The sequence below is a fragment of the Sander lucioperca genome, chromosome 17, assembly GCF_008315115.2.
Source record: "Sander lucioperca isolate FBNREF2018 chromosome 17, SLUC_FBN_1.2, whole genome shotgun sequence".
NCBI lineage: Eukaryota > Metazoa > Chordata > Actinopteri > Perciformes > Percidae > Sander > Sander lucioperca.
The window spans coordinates 28068032-28091997 of NC_050189.1; the positions used below are offsets into that span (position 1 = coordinate 28068032).

At 41.7% G+C, this 23966-nt stretch overlaps 1 protein-coding gene and 1 long non-coding RNA gene across 2 annotated transcripts in view; one reads left to right on the plus strand and one right to left on the minus strand.

Moving 5' to 3' along the window:
• The window catches only part of LOC116067087, a 115745-nt gene that overhangs the window by 61312 nt on the left and 30467 nt on the right, over positions 1-23966 (plus strand). The gene's annotated exons all lie outside the window — the stretch shown is intronic.
• On the minus strand, positions 6475-8337 carry LOC116067128. The gene is made up of 2 exons (XR_004109120.2): positions 8264-8337; positions 6475-6555 (listed from the first exon to the last, which is right to left on the minus strand). It is a non-coding gene; the product is annotated as an uncharacterized LOC116067128 (long non-coding RNA).

Below are 23966 nucleotides of genomic sequence, written 5' to 3' on the forward strand. Positions count from 1 at the left end.
TTAACAGTTGCGTCGTCGTCGCAGAAAAAACAGAATTGTGTCCCAGCCCAATGAGTACCCGAGAGAATGCGGGCTACGACAATATGATGTAACTCCAGTAAGGTTGTTGAAGATTCACTGCTGGTAAAGTGAGTAATTATTTCGGCCAAACGCTTGCAAACCCTCGTTATTGTAGAACCCCCCCCCCCAAAAACCCTACAGAAGGCGCAGCATCCCCATACAAATTGAGTGCTGGAAACAACTCCAGAAAATCATACGTAAAAGGAAATGTTAGTCCAATTACCCATGAGCAGAGACCAAAACTTAACTCTGATCTACATCCAGCGTCTAAGGTAACAACATATTCAACAACTGAACAACACGGCAGGCAAATGCAACAAACCGACAAGAAACCTTAAGGAGACCAGCCATAAATAATACACGAACAGGTTTGAAAGCTTTTACAACGCCCGTCCCAGCATAGGGACGTTGACAGGTTAAATTCAGCTGCTCAGCTTTCATGAAGCGGGTTCTCTTCAGACACACCGACTTGGGGTGGGCATCCCCACAGTAGCTACAGACATGAAGGTACTTAGTTACACATCTAGGCTACATTAAAAAGTTAAGCAACAAAATTGCTGAACATCAGAACATTGTGAGAAATTGGTCGTTATTACTGTGACTACAAGTGCCAGGTTTAGTTCCATCGTAGTGTAAATAGTGACAAAAACGTTAGCTGACGTTATTCAGCGGCCAGCTCAGAGACTGCTAGTGAATTACTGACAGCGCCACAAGCACGGGTCACGGCTGAAAGAGCGCTGAGCCCGGACGAATATGGCCACCGGCCCGTTGTGTGCAGCAGTGTTGGAAGTACTAAATCTCAGCACTTAGTAAAAATACAAATAACCTTATCTAGCGAGAATACACTATGGAACACACAGGCTTGATAACAAGTAGCCTACATGACTTCATAGCTGAGGAGGACCGGGAGTGTTTTAAGATAAATATACGGGATATATTAACCCTATGTGAACGGATGCTTCACATAGTACCGGGAGCGGTACCCGCCTGGCCAATGAATGCTATGAAGGGCGGGTCCTGGAGTGCAGTAGTCTACCGGCCAGCTCGAGCATACCTTTTTTTTTTTTTATATATACACACCAAGGTTATTATAGTTTTGCATTTTTCATTAGTTTTTATTTTTATTTCATTTTGACTTTTTGTTTTCAAATTCAGTTTAGTTTTAATTAGTTTTTATAGCAGGTTTGCTAGTTTAGTTTAGTTTTTATTTTTTGAAAATGTTTAGTTTTAGTTTAGTTTTTATTAGTTTTAGTCTTTTTTGTAATATGGGTTAATTGTTGGGGGATTCAAAAAGGTCAGAAAAAGTATTGTGTAATAATAACTCAACAAAAACATCATACAATTTTAGAAATATGGATTCACAATGTATTCAACAATAACACCAGTAAATAACATGTAGCCTACATATGGTCATAAATATGTAAATAGTCTACACAAGACGCAGTATGTGCAAAATGTACAAGTGACGTGTTCCAGGAAACCTAAATATCCAACAGACCAAAGAAGACATGAACAGGTGTTTTCAACAATCGACTCACACAGTTGTGTAGACATCCCAGTATCAATCCACATATTAACCCACGCTTCCTCCCGCTGTTGGTGTTCCTGCGTATTTACTAACCAGCAGCTATCGGGTCGCCAGTGAAAGCCTTCCTGTAGTGTTCTCTGTCATGCTGCAGCTGGCCCTGTACCCATACATCCATGCCCTGTACCCATACATCCATGCCCTGTACCCGTACATCATGCCCTGTACCCATACATCCATGCCCTGTACCCATACATCCATGCCCTGTACCCATACATCCACGCCCTGTACCCATACATCCACGCCCTGTACCCATACATCCATGCCCTGTACCCATACATCCATGCCCTGTACCCATACATCCATGCCCTGTACCCATACATCCATGCCCTGTACCCGTACATCCATGCCCTGTACCCGTACATCATGCCCTGTACCCATACATCCATGTCCTGTACCCATACATCCATGCCCTGTACCCATACATCATGCCCTGTACCCATACATCCATGCCCTGTACCCATACATCCATGCCCTGTACCCGTACATCATGCCCTGTACCCATACATCCATGCCCTGTACCCATACATCATGCCCTGTACCCATACATCCATGTCCTGTACCCATACATCCATGCCCTGTACCCATACATCATGCCCTGTACCCATACATCCATGTCCTGTACCCATACATCCATGCCCTGTACCCATACATCATGCCCTGTACCCATACATCCATGCCCTGTACCCATACATCCATGCCCTGTACCCGTACATCATGCCCTGTACCCATACATCCATGCCCTGTACCCGTACATCATGCCCTGTACCCATACATCCATGCCCTGTACCCATACATCCATGCCCTGTACCCATACATCATGCCCTGTATCCGTACATCCATGCCCTGTACCCGTACATCATGCCCTGTATCCGTACATCCATGCCCTGTACCCATACATCCATGCCCTGTACCCATACATCCATGCCCTGTACCCATACATCCGTGCCCTGTACCCATACATCCATGCCCTGTACCCATACATCCATGCCCTGTACCCATACATCCATGCCCTGTATCCATACATCCATGCCCTGTACCCATACATCCATGCCCTGTACCCATACATACATCCATACATCCATGCCCTGTACCCATACATCCATGCCCTGTACCCATACATACATCCATACATCCATGCCCTGTACCCATACATCCATGCCCTGTACCCATACATCCATACCCTGTACCCATACATCCATGCCCTGTACCCATACATCCATGCCCTGTACCCATACATCCATGCCCTGTACCCATACATCCATGCCCTGTACCCATACATCCATGCCCTGTACCCATACATACATCCATACATCCATGCCCTGTACCCATACATCCATGCCCTGTACCCATACATCCATGCCCTGTACCCATACATACATCCATACATCCATGCCCTGTACCCATACATCCATGCCCTGTACCCATACATACATCCATACATCCATGCCCTGTACCCATACATCCATGCCCTGTACCCATACATACATCCATACATCCATACCCTGTACCCATACATCCATGCCTGTAACGTTACCGGGGTTAGCTTCTGTTTTGGGGAAAGGGGGCTAAGCGTTCTCCTTTACCTTGTTAAGGTAAGCTAGGTTAGCCTCCTAGCTTGTGTGTGCTTCTCAAATGTACTTTCCAATTTGTGTGATTTTTTTCCCTGTAATAAATTGTCCACATATTTTACCACCTTCCACTGCAAGGCGCTTTATCTGACAGTCATAATCAAATAGGACTGCCGCTTTCTTCCGACTTTCGGTACCGCTATGATGGCACGGAGCCACGGACATGTTGTGTTCAAGTTGACGTGGAATGTCGGAATTTCTGGGTTCCCAGTCGGAAACTGCACATGTCTACGGGAAATGTCACGGTCGGAGAGATATAACGTTATTTGCTCTATGAAAGATCGACAAAGACGAAAACTAAGGACATTTACTCGATAATTGTATTTTATTTTAGTTAGTTTTGGAAACAGACATTACAGTTTTAGTTTAGTTATCGTTTTTTGTAATGCCTCGTTTTTATTTTTATTTCAGTTAACGACAATGTTTTTTCCCACCTAGTTTTTGTTATTTCGTTCATTTTCGTTAACGATTATAACCTTGATACACACACACAATATATATAAATGGACTAGCAGACGCCATAGTTTTCTACGGAGACCAGAAAAGGCTAGTAGAACATAAATGTATTAAGAGAACGTATTAGAAGCACTTTCCGGCGAGGCTCGAGTGTTACTGAGCAGCCTCCAACTGAGCTTGAAGACGTAGATGTGACGTGAGCAACCTGTCTGAAAGTTGGAAGTCTTCTGGTAGCTGTGCCAAGAGAAATCTCAATCATTCCCAATCTAGCAGAGACGGAGAGCGTAGGTATATGTAAGGAGATAACATAGACACAGGCTAATTATTGATCACTAAAATGATAGTTAACATTAGGAATTACACTTAAACAGCTAATGGAAGTCCAAACTGCCTGAGAGCTTCTCCTGTACTATACGGTAATTCCTCTACTGTGCGACAGAGAGTCACAGAGGAGGGCAACAAACCCTCGTGAGAGGCAGGGATCAGAGGTCGGACGTTAAAGAACAAAGTTTCCATTAACATGGGCACAGCCAATCGTCAATGCAGGGAGGATTCGGGGTTCAGTCTCCAACTGGGAGTATCGACGGACGGCGGCAGCAACGTCATCCGGAGAGGCATCCTCTCCTGGCTTGGTTGAAGCTGCAACGCCGGTGCATGTAATAGATGGTGCCTATTGCCAGGAACCATCATCGACAGCGGTGGAAGTAATGGCCATCAGCGAGGTGAGCTAGACCAGACGTTGGGTGCCAGACAAAAGCACGAGTTTGATGTGCAAACGAGAACTGAGTAGCAAAAAGCGAGCAGCAAGCATTTGGAGCAAACTAAAGCAGCAGTAGGAACAAGCTAAAGTAGCAGCATTTAGGAGCAGCTAACGGTACAGATCCATATGTCCGACACGAGTGAAGCGTGGTGTCGCGACGTCATACATCCATGGTTGATGCTCCACGCCCCTGACCGGCAGCTGATTGGGACTGACGTGGGTTTGGCTTCTCGAGAATTTCGACAGAGTGTCATGGGGGCTCGTTTAGAATACGGTCTAGTACGAAAATAGTTCACCAAAACGTGTTTCTGAAAACATTTTAAGAGAGAAATAGGCCATACAGTTGCTGAATCTGTCTTTATTTCAGATCAACAAAGGTCAGTTTAAAAGATTTTCATCTACTTCTACTGGATAGTCGCCTCGCGTTCAACGGATTCATTTGCAAGATGTGCATCAGCCAGCTTCTTGACGCGCAACATTTTCTCAAATGCAGCGCCGCCTTCCCGGAATGCTTTGCGTGCACGTTGAAGTCGCTTGACGTCACCCATAGGAATAGAGTGGAGCGCAGCGCGACAGAAGCGTCGCATGGCCAGGTGGATCTGCACCGAGTGACCAGCTGATGCACTAATGCAGATCAACTGCTGCAACTTAGCTGATGCAGATCAGCTGATGAGACCGTGTTGTTGACCAATAGCGGTTAGCAGCGTCTTGACTACCTGGCCTGCCAGAACTGACACTGACGCTCAATTCAGTGTTTTTGTCCTTTAGCACTTACTTGTATCTATTTATAGGAATAGTTTATTATATTCTCAATTTATTTGGGAAATCCACTTATTCTCTTTCTACCTGAGAGTGAGAGGGGATGATTATTAGCCTTATTTTCTGTATATTCTGTACGGAGCTGGAAGTGGTTAGCTTAGCTTAGCATAAAGACAGGAAACTGGCTCAGATCAACGTTGAGAAATAAAGAGCAGCTGTACCTCTGGTCCTGTTTGATTTGATCACTATTTGTCCATAACTGACGTCTTCTGCTCCTCTCACTGCTGAGGAGACTGCAGCTGCATCTCTCTCTGGATATAATAATATTTATACTGCTGTAAGATTATTGTTAATGTAGAATTATTATTAGTTATTATGGACTTTATGTCTGGTTTTTAGACCTGCTGTGAACAGCCGACCTTATCTAGAAGCTGGTTGAAGGACTGAAAGAGGGACGCTGAGTTCACATACCTGGGTGTTCACCTCAACAATAAACTGGACTGGTCCAATAACACAGACACCCTGTACAAAAAGGACCAAAGCCGTCTGCACCTGCTGAGGAGGCTGAGGTCCTTTGGGGTGTGCAGGACTTTTTATGACTCTGTGGTTGCGTCTGCAATCTTTTGTGCAGTAGCCTGCTGGGGAGCTGGGAGCACAGAGAGGGACAGGAAAAGGCTGAACAGACTGGTGAAGAGGGCTAGCTCTGTTCTGGTCTGCCCTCTGGACACCATAGAGGAGGTGGGGGGAGAGGAGGATGTTAGCCAGGCTGGCATCAATCATGGGCAATTTCTTTCTTGTTCATATACTTTATGTATATATATTTTTCTCCTATCTACTTATTGTGTATTTGTGTTATTCTGATGTATGTGCATTGTTTTTCTTTTGAGCTGCTGTAACACAGGAATTTCCCCAGTGTGGGATTAATAAAGTCTATCTCATCTTATCCAACAAGTCCTCCACCGCTGGAACACTTTGTTAAAATATCCTGTTTTTTAACAGGTGCATGTTAACAGTATTATTAGTGGAGTATTCATTTTCATTCCTTTGTCAACAGCTTATTCAGAATATTTATTCTTTTACGAAAAACTGAATACTCTGTGCATGTAACTGTAGTCACTGTTGCTTTAGGTGACATGTTCCTTCATCAGCATGAACATATACACTGGTGTTATGTTTCTAGTGATGGAGACATAGAAGAGCAGCCGTACCTCTCTTCCTGTTTCTTTTCTTGTCTTTGATCACTATTTGTCCATAACTGACGTCTGTTGTTCTCACTCCGGAGTAGATTGCAGCAGGATCCCTCTCTGGAAAAGAAATATCATTATTAATATCAGGACTGTACAGTATATGTTAAAGATTCAGAGAATGGCGGACCCAAATGCAGAGACGGTAGGCAGTGGAAAGTTTGAGGATTTAATTTCCAATGAAAAAATATACAAACAAAAGGAGTCCTGGATACAGCAGGCAAAAAGTTATCCAGAATGAAGTCGAAGTCAAAACAGGAAACACAGCAACCAAGAACACAGAGACAAACGGGGAAGACTCACACACTCACTCACACACTCACACACACACACACACTCTCACACACACACACACACACACACACACACACACACACACACACACACACACACACACACACACACACACACACACACACACACACACACACAATCCAAACAGAAAAACAATGATCTGACAAAAGACAAAGAAAACACAGAGACTAAATACACGAGGTAACGAGGAAACAAGAGACAGGTGACACTAGGTTCAGGAACAGGTGTAACACATCAGGGTGGGGCAGACAGGAAAACACACGGCAGGAAGAAATAAAAGACATAACAAGGGAGAAAACAGACTACAAAATAAAACAGGAAACTGAAACACATACACAACCATACCAGTATATTTATTGCTTATGCAAAAAGTATACTGATTATTTTAACTCCTACTGCAGTGATACTTTACTAGAGCTCATATTATGCTTTTTGGCTTTTTCCCTTTCCTTTATTGTGTTATATATCTTTTATGTGCATGTTATAGGTTTACAAAGTGGAAAAGCCCAAAGTCCCCCCCAAAGGGACTTACCATCTCCAACAGAAAACACTGTTCACAAACTGCTCCAAACAGCTCTATTGTAGTCCAGCCTTTACTTCAGAGACAAACGTGGTCACTTTGGAACACACATTATAATGCTCACCTAGCTGCTAGTGTGGCACGCCCTCATACTCTGCTCCTGACTGGCTAGTAGTCCTTACCTAGGTACTGCGCATGTGCGACTCCCAACAAAGATGGAACAGAAGTGAGATGCCTTGTGCAGTACAACTAAAATATGGTGTTTTTTGAAAATGAAACCATGTAAACCTATTCTGGTACAACCTCTAAATACAATTATGAACCTGAACATGAGCATAATATGAGCTCTTTTAGTATAAAAGTCCACTGTTTAAGAGGAAGTACAACTTTTTTTCTCAGTTTTTTTTTCTTCTTAACACTTGTTGCTGATGTCAGGGCTAAAATGGAAACTCAGTTCATGTGAAATGGACTTCACGCTAACAGAGCTGTTTATAGAGATTATAGTAAGATAAGCATGTTGACAACAGGAGGAACAAGTCACGATGTCTCTCCTTCTCCCCCCCCCTCTCAATTAAATTAAATTCAAAGGGGCTTTATTGGCATGAAAGTTTCAATAACTTGTAAATTAAGTCATTTTAGTAGTAGGCTTAGTCGGGACAATGTCTTTAAAGATGGTCCCTGTTGCACTTGATGACATGTTTCTTCATCACCATGAACACACACTGTAGTTCATTCACAAATACTCACTAGAACACCAGATGAGGATTAATCTGCTAATCCTCATAATGAATGAGTGACTAATGAAAATAGTCCCTAATAAAAATAGTCCCTAATAAAATAAAGTTTGTTTCTTTGATAGAAAGTGAGCAGCTGAACTGTTGTTCTCCTCTAACAGATGTTTCTAGAGATGGAGACATAGAAGAGCAGCCGTACCTCTCTTCCTGTTTGATTTCTTGTCTTTGTTCACTATTTGTCCGTAACTGACGTCTTCTGTTCTCACTCCGGAGTAGATTATAGCAGGATCACTCTCTGGAAAAGAAATGACATTGATTATTTAACTTTTACTACAATCAGTAATACTATTTTCCGTAGTATTAGGAAAGGACTTATAGTTGATACATTTTAGCAGCAAATTTCAGGATATAGCTTTAAGACAGAAGTGTCAAAGTCTACATAAGGGGAAGTACAACTTAAAATGTCACACTTTTCTTTTCTTCTTAACACTTGTTGCTGATGGCAGGGCTTAGATGGAAACCCAGTTCATGTGAAATTGACTTCACGCTCACAGAGCTGTTCTTTTTTAGAAACATGTTGACCACAGGAGGAACAAGTCACCATGCCAACATGTCAGGGTGTCGCACAAACAACATTTGGTTATTAACACACGAAATAATGTATAAATGTGCCTATTTCCCAGAAAGAGACTGAACTAGATTTAGTTGAGCGTCTTTGTTATGGCACCATCAATATATTTTCCCAACACAAACTTGATGTATGTGTAGAACATGCCTTCTGTAGTGGAATGGCTTTGAATGACGACCAAAAACGCTTGTCCTTTACTGTGAACATTTACTGTTCAATATGTTGCATTTTTACACACAAGAAAGTGAACAATTTAAAGGTGCACTATGAGTTCCTGCATGGTTTCAGCGCAATTTCATTTTTGTCTCAAATCGTGGGTATCTCTCCTTGATCCGCTAGCTGCCTGCCCCCTGAACACACTGTGAAAAAGCCCGGTCTCGGGAGACTACACAGGGGTCGTAAACGTCAAACAAACACTTGGGGCACAAGCTGTGCACCAAAGTACAATAAACCACGTTCCAGCCAATCACCGACAAGATGGGAGGGGGATAGGGTGGGGGTTAGTGACAGTTAAGGTGCTTACACACCCACCAGACGGCTGACCGTCGGCAGTAAAGCCAGTCAGTCTGATCAGTCGGGTCCCGAGGTCCAAAAAAATGCCTCAGAACACACTGAGGAGACGCCGACTTGAGCGTACGCTCTGCGCGTGCGCAAAACTTAATACGTCTCCATAGCAGCAGGCGGCGCTGCTCTGTATTGTTTCCATTAACAGTCTGATTGTTTCCCAGAAAATGAAAACCGGCAGCTGATTGGACGAACGCGTCACGTGGGTCTTTTTTCTCCGGAAATTCACAACCAGACTGTCATGGCGGCTCGTTCAGAATCTGATCTCATATTGGACTAAAATAGTTCACCGAAACGTGTTTCTGAAAACATTTTAAGAGAGAAATAGACCGTGCAGTTGTTGAATCTGTCTTCATTTCAGATCAACAAAGGTCAGTTTTTGAGAGGCTCATCCGCCCGCCATTTCCAGGTGAGTCCCGACTGCCCTGTCTCCGACCCAGCATGTCAGGTCAGCCAAAATGAAGGCCGACGGCTCCTCGGATGCACGACAGCATGGAACACACCGAACAGACTCGAGTCACCGACCTTGCCAGACAGTCCGACGGCCGATAATCGACTTGGTGTGTCAGCTCTCTTAGTCAGTTAGTGATGACAGTTACGGAAACATGTGGGGAGGGGCGCGCTTGCTCTGTTTTGTTTTGTATTTACTTGGAACGTCAACAGAAGTGATGTCATGCAGGAACTCATAGTGCACCTTTAAGCTTGACGGACATGTTTTGCATCTAGCGTCTCACGTTCATCTCAGTAAGCTAGCAAGAGTACACAACAGACAACTTCCGTGTAGCCTACTTCAAAATAAAAGCACATCATGTGACGGTTCACAGTAAAACTAAATAAGTGTTAAACAAATAAGGTTGTGTACCTTTTCACATATCAGCTGTAATCAAGTACTGTAAATAATGTAAATAGTGAGTTTTAATCACACTATAATTTACCATTTCCTTTAGACTGTTTTAAACTAAACAACATGAATTTATTATTTAAGTGCTTTAAACAAACATTTCACAACACCTTCATCATACACTGGTCAGCCAAAATTTGCCAAACAAAATTGACACCCATCTGGCGATAGCGATGTGCTTTCCTACGATGTGAAAAGAGCGTGTGAATTCAACATTAACTTCTTACATTTAACTATTTTAGGGGCTGTGGACGTTTACTTCATTAATGTGTTTACTGTGTTAATGGACTGAGGATGGGACGAGGATTTGGTATTCGGTTTCGGATTCGGCAGAATCTTAACCAGTGGATTCGGTATTCGGCGAACCCCAAAATTCTGGATTCGGTTCATCCCTATTTATATATATCATGTTTGTTTTGTCCTGTGTCCTGCAGTGAAGCGTGTGCAGACCCCCACTCAGCTGAAGGGTTGCCATGAGAAACAGGAAACTGGACGACCACAGAGCTGTTAGAGCTGTTAGAGCTGTTAGAGCTGTTAGAGCTGTTAGAGCTGTTTAACCACACGGTACCAAACACCCAGACTCTCATGACAAGCACCACACACCCTGTTATCTACTATAATAGACCTTACACTGTGACTGTTGTGGACTAAAAAACATTTAATTAGTTTTTAATATATCCTATTTTATAAAATGTTCTTTTCCCAAAACGTCCTCTCAGGACATTAAACCAAGAACACACACCGTCCCTCAGAGTCTTCTGAAAATCAATAAAAACATCTTTACCTCCGCTCCGTCTGATTGGCTGCTGCAGGTTACGTGATATGGTGACTTCACTGTATATGACGTCATCATCTCCAGCTTCTACTTCAGCTGAAATGAACCAAAGTTAACATCACTTTCAGTCAATTTAATCATTAAAGAGACGTCCGTAAAGATGGAAACATGAGGAAGATTATGTGATCTGATCAAAAGCTCCGGAGCATGCTAAAGGGCCCTCGTGGTGAGGATGGTTTGTCAACAACAGAATAGTGATTCATGAGAATCCTAAGAGACGTTTGACTTGAAGAAACACTTCATTCCAATTCTGAAACTGAAAACATCAACAGTACATTTAGATTTTAAACTGCAGCGCAATACAAGTCTTATTGAGACTAACCTTTAGGGTTCCTACGGATGCATCGTAGAACCAGGAGAACCAGGAGAACCAGGAGAACCAGGAGAACCAGGAGAACCAGGACACCGACTGGAACGGACCACAACCAGGGGGGAGGAGGAGAGGAGCCAGAGGTGGTGGAGGTTGGAGGAGGACTTGTAGTCGTGGGTTTCTCTAAAATGAACAAAAAATATTTACTTAAAAGCATAGAAATCAAAGTAAGTAGATAACACGTTCAGCTATTTCACTGTTACTCCTTTTTATGTGAAGCTTTAGACTTTTAACTTCCATGTTGTGTATCATGTTAGTAATTGAGTGAATTCCCCTGGTCTAGTTAGAGGAAGAGATATCTGATATCAGACGGTGTGTTAGGCTGCTTCCACACCGTGTTAACACAACCCTGGAGCGTTTCCTTGGATACGCCCGTTGGTTTGGGGCGGTGTGAAAGCTCATTTTAACTCTGGTGCGGACCAAATAACAGAACTCTGGTTGCTTGAATACGGAGGTCTCCGTGTTTTTCCAAGTACTCAAAGTTTTTAGTCACTTCATGTGAGAACACAATCAGACACACAGGAAGTGAATCAATGCATTAACTAGCCTGCAGTTTCCACCTTGCACACACTTTACTGACGTATAAATGATTAAAGTGACGATAACTTTCAGATCCATAACCTATAATGACCACACATCATCATCTTCATCTCAAAGACCAGGTTTGGTGCACGTGACAAAATGTAGTGTAAACACAAACACAAACAGAACCAAATAAAAAATGATGCCCCTAAATCACACAGAGTCTACTGAACTGTTGGTTCCTTTAACCTCCTCACCTGTGACAGAGACCCAGCTGGGTGGAGACTCTCCATCACTGCTGATGTTGCACTTGTAGAGGCCTTCATCAGACCTGGAAACATGGTGGATGGTCATGTGACCTGCAGGCTCAGTCCTGATGAAGGAGCCATCTTTATAGAAATCAGCTGGGAGGTTGGAGGACGTCTTTGTTTTACAGTGCAGAGTGAGGTCTTCTCCCTCCATCACAGGGAGGACAGGACTCTGCAGGATCACTGGTCCACCTCAACACAGAGACAAACTACAGCATGTCATCCATTCACACACAGCTTCATCAATACTGACTCCACAGTCTGATCTTACCAGTGACAGTGATGTTGATGCTGTTACTGGTTGCTCCCTCTCTGGACTCACACCAGTAAACTCCATTGTCCGATGGGACAATGTGGCTGATTTTACAGGAAGAACCAGCAGATCTTCCCCAGTCAGGTCCACACTGAGTCCTGGTTTCTCTGGTTGTGTTCCTCCTCAGAGTCCATCCAGCAGAGCTGTCGTCCTCCTCACAGCTCAGAGAGACAGGTTGTCCTTCAAACATCTGAGAGCTGCTGGGACTCACAGTCAGAGAGGCTGGAGGGAGGAGGGACAGAAAGACACAGTTATAGAAGATGATTTGTATTTTAAGGCTTATTTTGACCACATTCTTCATATTCCTGTTTTGTCACTGTCTGTTCACACTGAATCCTCTCTGTAATTCAGTCCATTTCTGCATGTTTTTAAATTGAACTCTCAATTTGCTATTACACACAGCAGAATATCTACATCTGTCTACATGTGTCTTACTTTTTGAAGTTTCTGTGACCTGTTTATTAATACTTTGGCTCAATAATCCTCCCGACATTAGCATCTTTCAAAACTGCATCTAGTATTTTAATGTATTGATAAACTCTCCTCCTCAAACCTTGTCCTGTCTATCAGATGTGACAGAAGGAGTTTACTGACCTTGGTTTGTTGTGCTGATCAGCAGTGAAGTCAGAACTGAAGAGAAATCAACCTCAGGTTAGTTTGAGCTTTAACGTGGAACAAGACATCAACACAGAAAAACAGCCACGCATTGATATTATATTAGATTTTATATATATATATATATATATATATATATATATATATATATATATATATATATATATATATATATATATATATATATATATATATATAAAATGTTATTTCACTCACAACAACCCATCCACTACGGCTAATCAGAATGATCATTTTTGTGACTCTGTGATAAACGGCTGGTTGCTATGGACGGAGCTAACATGTTGTTTAAATAATGTGTAATGAATATTCCGACTATTAGGCTTATCCTGTTTTTGATCATACGCTCTCTCTGTCAAATTCAAAGAAGCTTTATTAGCATGACCATATTGACACACAGTATTGCTAAAGCACATAAACAAGGAAACATTTACATCCAGTTGTACAGTAGGATGCAGACAATAAAGCATTATGTTAACATTTGTTCAAAAGAAAAAATGTAACAATAAGAACAACACTGATGGATATCAGCAACAACATGAACACAAGAATATTACAGCTGTGTGTTTGTGTGTGTCTGTGTGTGTGTATGTGTCTGTGTGTGTGTGTGTGTGTCTGTGTGTGTGTGTGTGTGTGTGTGTGTGTGTGTGTCTGTGTCTGTGTCTGTAGGGGGGAGGTCTCACTCACTGTTCCTCCAAGCTTGATGGCCAGGTTGTGCTCACTGAGTCTGTACTTGGTCAATGTAGTTCTTAGTTTGATATCAGTAACTAATAAGTGTCTGTCTGTCTGTCTGTCTGTCTGTCTGTCTGTCTGTCTGTCTGTCTGTCTCTCTCTCTCTCTCTCTCTCTCTCTCTCTCTCTCTCTTCTCTCTAAGGGCATTTTACTGCAGCAGTTCTGCCTGTGGACTGCTAGTCGTAGCCATTATGCTAACTAGAGCTGGTTTTCATGCGTTATTATGGATCCCACGTAACTTCTAGGAAAGGCCCACCCTACGAAGCAGCTTGATTGGTTGGGGTTAGGCATTGACCTCGAGTGGTTAAGGTTAGGATAGCTGATTGGTCAGGTGATAGGACCTGAACCAATCAGGTTACGTTACCTGGCGTAAACATGGACGCCTGGCCAATAGTAGCGTGTGAATGCTATCGATGGGTTAGGGTTAGGAGTCGCTTTTCGGGACAAAAATACAGGACATTTATTTAATTTTATTTGAACAGGGACAATGGACAAGTTAACATTAACCCTGTATAAGAACAAGGAGAGATCCATTGTACCAGGTGGTAAAATATAAATAAATGTTGATAGGTAGAAAAGCTGTTTACAGCTTCTCTGCTGCAGCCGACTCAGAAAGAATCGTGCTGTGATCACCAAAGATGATTCCCATTGAAATATATTAGTTTAGAAAACATGCTGACACGAAGAAAAAAAAACAGATAAATTTGTCTGTGTACACGAATCAATAGATTAAATTACGTGAACAGTCTTAACTGCTGTGAGACTGGGTTGCTAATTTGCATTGTTTTACCAACCAGCACAATTTGAAGTGAATTGCCCTTTCAAATGCCTTTTTTAATAGCAGTATTCTAAATTAAATGATGAATTCCTGTTATTTCAACTGACAAACCCTGAAACATTAAGTGTAACTTACCCAGCAGCAGCTGTAGAGATGACTCCTCCATTTGAAATGTTGGTCATCTGAGATCAGCACATTAGTGTCTAACCAGTCACACCGAGTAAAGCCCTCCTCCTTCCTCGTCACGTGTCACTGTTGAGTTTTTGAGGAAATGGTTTTTTTGATTGTGTTTTCGCACGTCAGAAAATATGAGTTAAAAGCAAACTTATGGCCTTTAAACAGCACACCTCAAAAAGAACAAAATAACAGTTTGTGAACAGCTGTTATCAGAATCTCAGTATCATCTAGATCAGGGGTCCTCAACGTGTTTTAGGCCAAGGACCCCTAACCTGAAACAGACACGAGCAGGACCCCCGACTACATATGTTGTGTTGAGTTTTATATTAAACTAGGCCTACCATAACGTGTAGTGTTATGGTGCTCTGCAATACTAAGATAATATTTACATATTCATATATCATCATAACGTCACGTTCGAAACAATCACAAATGTAGTCCTACTTAATTAAACCCAAATCACAATCTTATCCTAAACCTAACCAAGTAGTTTTGTCGTCCAATCCTAATGCTGCCTGAGTTTTAATGGAGTGGTCTCTGCATGAGCTGGATGAAAGAAGGAGATCATGCTGATATGTCTTTAATGTGCTGAAACAAGAGGGTTTAACATAAGACCAAGATTCTTCCATTGAGATATTACACAGTTGTTGAGTTACTATTACTTAATCAAACTGGGGTCTATGTCCAGCAGTGACTATTATTCACAGCAGACAGGCAGACATCTAACTAAACAGATTGGTCCTAGACAGCTGGTTGAAAGAGCTGGAGGTGAACAGTTAGAGTCACTCTGAGTCCAGCAGAGGGCAGCGTGGACCAGGGAGACCTTCAGATCTGTTCACAGGGAGGAGGAGGAGGAGGAGCCAACAGTAGTCTCTCTTATCAGACCTGCTGCAGTGGGTCAACACTTTGTAACCTGTTTATAGGTGGCCTTTATAATCCACTGCAGCACTCAGTGTCCAGATTAAATGAAGTCCAATACAACAGTAATTCAGTTTGTGTTAATTCAACTGTGTAATAGTTTTGGAGGATGTAGTATGTGTGGCTGTTTAACTGTATTGTGTTACAGTGACAGGTCTTTCTATTTATCAACCCTGTTTATACCAATGAGGTAAATAACTTGTAATAACACATGTATTATTTTTAATAAACTGAATTGCATATGTGTATTTCAAAGTGTTTTTTTCTAATGGAGTATCTTATGTCAACATTAAGTTGACCCTCTGTTGCTGATCTTGCTAAATGTATTCCAGGCTTCAGAGTGCCACATCAGTCCTAAAGTAGGCCTACTATAAGGTGCTGCAGCTACAGGTGTGGTTGCTGACACGGTAGCCGCATAGACAGTTAATGGACCAACAGGTCCCGTGTCTCTGGACGGAGACCAGTGAAGGATATTAGAAGTACTTTCCCGGTGATGGCTGAGCGTTACTGAGCAGCCTCCAACTGAGAGAGACGACGTGAATGTGACGTGAGCAACCTGTCTGAAAGTTGTAAGTCTTCTGGTAGCTGTGCCAAGAGAAATCTCAATCATTCCCAATCTAGCAGAGACGGAGAGCGTAGGTATATGTAAGGAGATAACATAGACACAGGCTAATTATTGATCACTAAAATGATAGTTAACATTAGTAATTAAACTTAAACAGCTAATGGAAGTCCAAACTGCCTGAGAGCTTCTCCTGTACTATACGGTAATTCCTCTACTATGAGACAGTAAGTCTCGTGGTTATGACCCAATCGTTAGCCTATTTTTATAAAAACGTCTGCTACGGAGCCATAACGTGAGCTACAAGGTAATGGAGCCTTTTATACATTGTCGTGTTTCTTTAGAAATAAACAACGGACAAATAGAGTCTTTAAATTCTTCAGATGTAAAGTTATTCTCTGTCAAAGTGACGTCAAAATGAATGGCAGTCAATGGGATGCTAACGGTGGGTGAGTGCTTATTAGATCAAAATGGCGCCATAGGAGCTACGCTTGCCAGACGCTCACTTACCCCCTTGGATAGCCGGGCAGCCGGGCACGCTGCTGATGACGGCATAAGGAAGCGTCAAGCTTAGCTGGAGGGTAGTAGGCTCCACTCGTTGCATGTTCCAATGCATGCCGGTTAGATTTGTCCGTGCGTTCATGGGCATCGGAAAAACATTTTTCCCAGTGAAAACGTCATCATTCACGTCACTTCCTGTGGGAATCAGAGGTGGGAAACTGGGGCTAGATTTTGCTAATAGAGTTTCCCAGTTAGTGACGCGTCGTTGACAACTGACGTACAGAAACATGGCCGACGATCGTTCAAATGTGTTGAAGGGTGAGAAACCTTTCCTAAATATAGAAAATTCACGCATGCATGTATTATATTTTGCCAACGTCCACAATGTGCTATCGATTTAGGTTGTTACTGTGGCCTCCATGTTTTCACACACCTGATGCTCTAGGCTACGGCCAACAGTTGGTGGCAGTCATGCAACAAGTTGTTATTCCAAACGCCAATATAACAGAAGAAGAACACAGCAGACAGTGAAGCACATGAACGCTGGCAGTCGGAAAAACAACGTAATCACAGGGGCGGTCCCTGATATTCCCAGGTGGTATGAACGGACGAAAAGTCTTCTTTTTCTTCTTTTTTTTTATAAACAGACCAAAAGTCCGACTTGATCCTGACTTGCTCTGACGTCATGCACACGTGGGCAACATTAACCTCACGAGATCAAGCAGGTTTGAGACGCAGGCAGCGCAGTTGCTTTTCACCGACTGCAAGACCACCCGGCTGCTGCTGCCTGCTCTTGTCCACTTTACAGGTGAGGCGCAGCCATAGACAGTTAAAGAAAGGGCACAGCTCATCTCCAATGAGCCTAATATATCTGAGCACAGCACGTCGCCGCCATATTGGACCAGTAAATGCAGTTTGCTGGATGCTAATTACCCGGCAGTCGCTTCCTCTCAGGCGCTAAGGCTTCATGAATGGTATGTGTGAATCCTGTTATGTGCATAATGTTAGTAAAACTGTTGTGTTATGTGAACTGTGAACACAGTTTGGGTATGAAGTGTGTGAACGTGTGTCTGTACTGTGTTTATAGTGTGACGCGGTGAGGCTCGTCTGAATATCTCTTATAGTAAATGATTCTAGATCAGTATGTGTCTTTGTCTTAGTCTTTGGGTGTTATGGTGTATATTGTTAGTTTGATGGTCTTGGTTGTATCCTTAAATGTGTTATTATGTTGTATTAAGGTGGAGTTGGAGCAGAGTGTTTCGAGGTAGTTAACGTTGTATCACCATCAAAGACTAACTATAGTTGTGAATTGAATAAAACTCTTGCCTGCTGATAAAATAGTTTTGGGCATTCATCTTTAATTAACCCGCACACGCATTACAGTAGCCTGCTTTAGCTTTAGATTCTCCTTCAGATTCAGCTCCTCCTGTAACCCTCGCTGTAAGTCCCGCCCTCTCGTGCAAATGCAAACCAGACTGCCTACCAACCCCTCCCTAAAAGCTGTAACCTGAAGTACTTAACGGAGAATTCCGGGCAATTTTTACGTTAATCTATAAACATGCGTACACTTTCGATTGAAAAAACCATGACCCAAATCAGTGCAGGCAACACGGAGAAGCTGCAGCTACGTGTATGAGCCTCCACTGAGCTAAAACGGCAGTTGTCGGGGCAAGTTTTAGAGTGCCTTTGTGCCTCTCGTGTTTTCAACTCAGACATTGTTTAAAGCTCCTATGGCGCCATTTTGATCTAATAAGCACTCACCCACCGTTAGCATCCCATTGACTGCCATTCATTTTGACGTCACTTTGACAGAGAATAACTTTACATCTTAAGAGTTTAAAGACTCTATTTGTCCATTGTTTATTTCTAAAGAAACACGACAATGTATAAAAGGCTCCATTACCTTGTAGCTCACGTTATGGCTCCGTAGCAGACGTTTTTATAAAAATAGGCTAACGATTGGGTCATAACCACGAGACTTACTGTCTCATAGTAGAGGAATTACCGTATAGTACAGGAGAAGCTCTCAGGCAGTTTGGACTTCCATTAGCTGTTTAAGTTTAATTACTAATGTTAACTATCATTTTAGTGATCAGTAATTAGCCTGTGTCTATGTTATCTCCTTACATATACCTACGCTCTCCGTCTCTGCTAGATTGGGAATGATTGAGATTTCTCTTGGCACAGCTACCAGAAGACTTCCAACTTTCAGACAGGTTGCTCACGTCACATCTACGTCTTCAAGCTCAGTTGGAGGCTGCTCAGTAACGCTCAGCCATCACCGGGAAAGATCTTCTAATATCCTTCACTGGTCTCCGTGGAATTATACGGCGTCACATTGTCCATGTCTTTAACTGTCTATGGTCAAAACATGGCACCCAGATGAGACGTTCGAGAGTAATTGTAAATCATAAAATGTCCCAGAAAGAATAATACTCAGTAACCGTAATACAGCTTGCTTTCTGGCACGCAGCATCATTTGGTCATTGATTACATGCCACTTACACACAGTAATACAGCAGAGATCTTAGTTATTGATACATTTCAATATCAATTGCTCCAGCTTAACGTGCTACGTTGTAAAGTAACATTAGCGTTAGCTCATGCTAATGGAGTTTATGGAGAAGGAGAACCAGGAAATGAGTCGGGGGGGAAATGCAATGCTACCAAGCCACCGCTGAGCGCTGTAACGGGTAGTTCAATTTTTTTAAGAGGTGACATCAGGCTCGGTATCTCCATGTACCTACATACGTGGCCACGGCGTAGATTTAACTCTTAATAAAATGGCCTTTAGGGGTGAGAGACAGTGACTATTAAAGAGATCAGATCTAATCCTACTGCAAGGGTCAAGGTCAATGGTTATTTATCAAATAGGTTTACCCTGGAAAGGGGTACAAGACAGGGCTGTGCATGGTCACCATTATTGTTCGCACTTTTTCTTGAACCACTTGTCCAATATGTAAGACAAAACAGAGAAATAAGAGGCATTCACCTTGCGGGAAGAGCGCGTAAGCTAGCTTGCTACGCAGATGATGTACTAGGTTTCCTTAGCCAGCCAACACAATCTCTGCCTCAGTTGATGCTGGCACTGAAGAATTATGGACAATTATCAGGATATAAAGTCAATGTGGGTAAAACCCAAGCACTATCATATAATTATAATCCAACACCAGAATGAGAAGACAAAAACCCATGGACATGGCAAACAAAATCCTTTAAGTACCTGGGCATAACTATTCCAAAAGATCTATCAAAACTATCAGAATATAACTATTCTCCTATACACCAAAAAATCAAAGAAGATATCACAAGATGGAGCCTCATCCCTTTCTTTAGTTTCAGCTCAAGAGTACAATCTGTTAAAATGAACATATTACCCAGATTGTTATATCTATTTCAAACCCTTCCAATAGAAGTTCCCCAAAGCCACCTAAATGAATGGGACAAAATATTAACTGGATACTTGTGGCAAGGCAAGAGACCAAGGGTTCGTCTCAAAACACTGCAGTTAGTGAAGGAGAAGGGAGGAAGGATGGGGTTTGCCATCCTTCAAGGAATACTATTATGCCGCCCAGACAAGAGCTATACTATGCTGGTGCAATCCTTCATATTCTGCACAATGGAAAGACATTGAAGAAAACCTGTTTCCCATTCCAATACAAGCAATTATAGCTGACTCCAAACTGCAACACTACATAGACAGTTCTGATAACCCATGGGTCAAATTTACTCTTAAGGTGTGGAAAAATATCATTAGAGAATATAAACTAGAAGATCTACTGTCTCTTAAATGGTGTGGATATGACTCAGACTTCACACCGAATAAAATGGACACCAGATTCAAAAAGTGGAGAGCTAATGGAGTAACAGCTCTATGCAATATTATGAATGGAAACATATTGTTTAGTTTTGAAATTATTCAAGAAAATGATCTACTGGAGAAACAGGATTTCTTTAGGCAAGGCAAGGCAGCTTTATTTGTATAGCACATTTCAGCAACAGGGCAATTCAAAGTGCTTTACATGAAAACAGAATAAAAAATTTAAAACAGTTAAAATACAAGAATAAAAGTTACAGTGCAGTATAAGAAATGAAACATTAAAGAGCAATTAAAACAGTTAAATATATAAAAGCAGATAAAATAGGAATTTCTCTTTATATGCTTATATAGAAAGAAAGGCAGCATCAAATAGATAGGTCTTCAGCCTTGATTTAAAAGAACTGAGAGTTGCGGCAGACCTGCAGTTTTCTGGGAGTTTGTTCCAGATATGTGGAGCATAGAAACTTTAGATATCTACAGTTACGGCATTATGTTGACAAAAAGGTTAAAAATGTAACCGAGGCTAATTCCAGTCTCATAGAACTATTTAAAAGAGCATATAAGTCAAATCTCAGTAAAGGGGTGATATCAGCCATATATAAACGCTTTATGGATCTTAAAACTCATTCAACAGAATACATTAAAGGACACGTTAAAATGTACACTACATGAGTGGAGACACAAGTGATGACACTCTTAATTGGAGCTGTACAAATCTGTCTTTCATGTCATTTGCTTTTGACATGACAGACAGATTTGTTTGTCCATGTGGTCTGGTGTATGGAGGTAAGACCATGAGGCAGTTAAAACAACGCATTAGCGAACATAAGAGCTCTATTCGCAGAAATGACCGGGATTACCCGGTCGCGGTACACTTTAATGATCATAAACATGACATCTCATCATTGCGCTTTTGTGGCATTGAACAAGTCAGTCTTCCAAAAAGGGGGGGCAACCACGACTTGCTACTAAAAAGACGCGAGGCATATTGGATATTTACTTTGCAGACCCTATCGCCAAAAGGCCTGAATGATGAATTTAATCTCAATATCATGTTATGCTAATTTGATGATGTTTTTTTTCTTGTTAGTTGTTTTTCCTTTTTTTCTTATTAGTTTATCCTCAAAAACTGTTCATTGTACAGGTGCATGTGGACTGTTATAATGTAATTTAACCAATGTAACGATCCACTTTTGAATGGACTGTGTCCTCTCTGATTAAGAGTAGAAAAATATTGGGCTAATGACAATGCATTGATTATGAGCCTATAACATAACTGGTCTGATTATCCATTGTTTTTAAATGTACTGAGTGGCATTTTTTCTGCCTTTTCCTGTTCACAGTCTGTGATGGGAACGCCACTTTGTGAATGAATGACGTCATTCAAGAGCCGGACCTGAGTGGTCCTGGTTAGTCAACCAAACTATTTAAGGCTATGGTTGAGGTGAATGTGTGAATTTACCTGATGAAGGTAGATGTTTCTAAATAAATTATTGCTTGCGTAATGGTCAGTGTGCGGGACTCTTCTCTAAGCTTTTGATCTGCTAGCTACTTTTGATCATATCAAAAAAAAATTTGATGACAAAAGAGGTGTGCAAAAAAGCTTTTCTTACATATGATATACATTATAAATATATTATATATATTTCGGTTCAGGCACCGTTTTAAAAGTATTGTTTTAGCACCGGTATCATAAAAAACCCAAACAATACCCAACCCTACTTTTAATTCACAGCAGCGTTGCAGCATTATCTCTTTATTTCTCCTGTTTTTATGCAACAGTTTCAGATTTTACTGTATTCTATGTTTTCCTCTTTTTATTGTATGATATGTTGTTTTATTCTTGGTCCTTGGAGCACTTTGGATACCTGTTGGTTGCTGTGAAGCACTATGAATAAATGTTGATTGATGTTAAGGCTAAATGAGATTAATGCAGCTACAAAAAGCATATTTAAATTCTTTAGATGTGTTTCCTTCAATGCTTCTTATTTAAGTCATAGATTTGTTGCTCTGTAAGTGTTCATTACGTTGCACAACAACCAACAAATATCTACTGAACAGAGTCTAATGATAATAACTATTTACTGATATTGATATTGTATTTATGAGCTTGTTTCTGTGCAGGATCAATAAACTCTGGTGTCTCCTCGTGTGGTTCTGTGGGTTTCACATCTCTGACAGATGGAACATTTGTTCTGGTTGAGGCTAACCGATCCACACTTCTCTTCAGCAGATAACAGAGAACAAACACACCACAGACTATAAACAGCTGCAACATCAGCCAGCGGTTGGAAACTTTACACCAATCAGAAACAGCTACAGAGCAGAGGGTCTGAGGTTAGATTCTGTAGTCGGTGAACATTCAGCTCATGATTACAGTCTGATGATCTTTAATGAGCAGATATACAGGATGGGGCATGAGGCTAATGAAGGTAGATGTTACCTTTTCACCCCTGGGACAGTCATTCTCTCACATAAACACATAGTGTGTGTGTGTGTGTGTGTGTGTGTGTGTGGGTGTTAGGCGCATATCTCTCGAACCGTTAGTCTGATGGATTTTAAACTTGACAGGTGTCTTGCTACGGGCACGAGTAAGTGCAGTGCCTAGTAAATGAAGATGATCTGATGATGCATACATTGAGCCAATCATGTGCTGAGGATGATGTAATGCAGTCAGACAGCCAGCAGGAGGCAGCTTTCACTCTGTTCTCCAGAGGAGCATTTCACTGGGAAGTCTTTCATTTACAGGAAGTCTGCAGAATAATCAGCTCCACCACTGGAGGGACAAAAGGCCCAGTGGACAGACAGAAACAGAACTACATTTATCATTAATATTTAAATAAAAGAGTTAATTTATATGTTACATACAGTTCAGTGCATCTGTTTTCTATCAGATCAGCAGTTTGTCTGCAAGTAAACATGTTTCTGTGTTTCTTGGATCAGTTCCAACAAGTTATTTTATCTGAATGCAAAACATGTTACGTCACATTTAGGTTCTTCTGCCAAAGACACACATGAAGCTGAACTGATGCTAACGAGCACACACATGCACATTTAGACACACCTATATACATAATACAGTCTTCAGCTTCATAATAAAGACATAAAATGAAGATGATCTGAGAGCTGATTCCAACTGTGTTTGGTCCAGATGGTCCACAGAGAGAGAAGAGGAGACTGAAGTCATGAAGGTCACAGCTGCATGCTGTCAGAGTGATTCACTGAGACTAGATTCTTTTTAATCAAAGAATCTGACAAATATGAACGTATACGTACATAAACTCTGACTCACACACAGAACACTTTACAGGAAGCAAAATGGTTTCCTAGGACGGTTAAG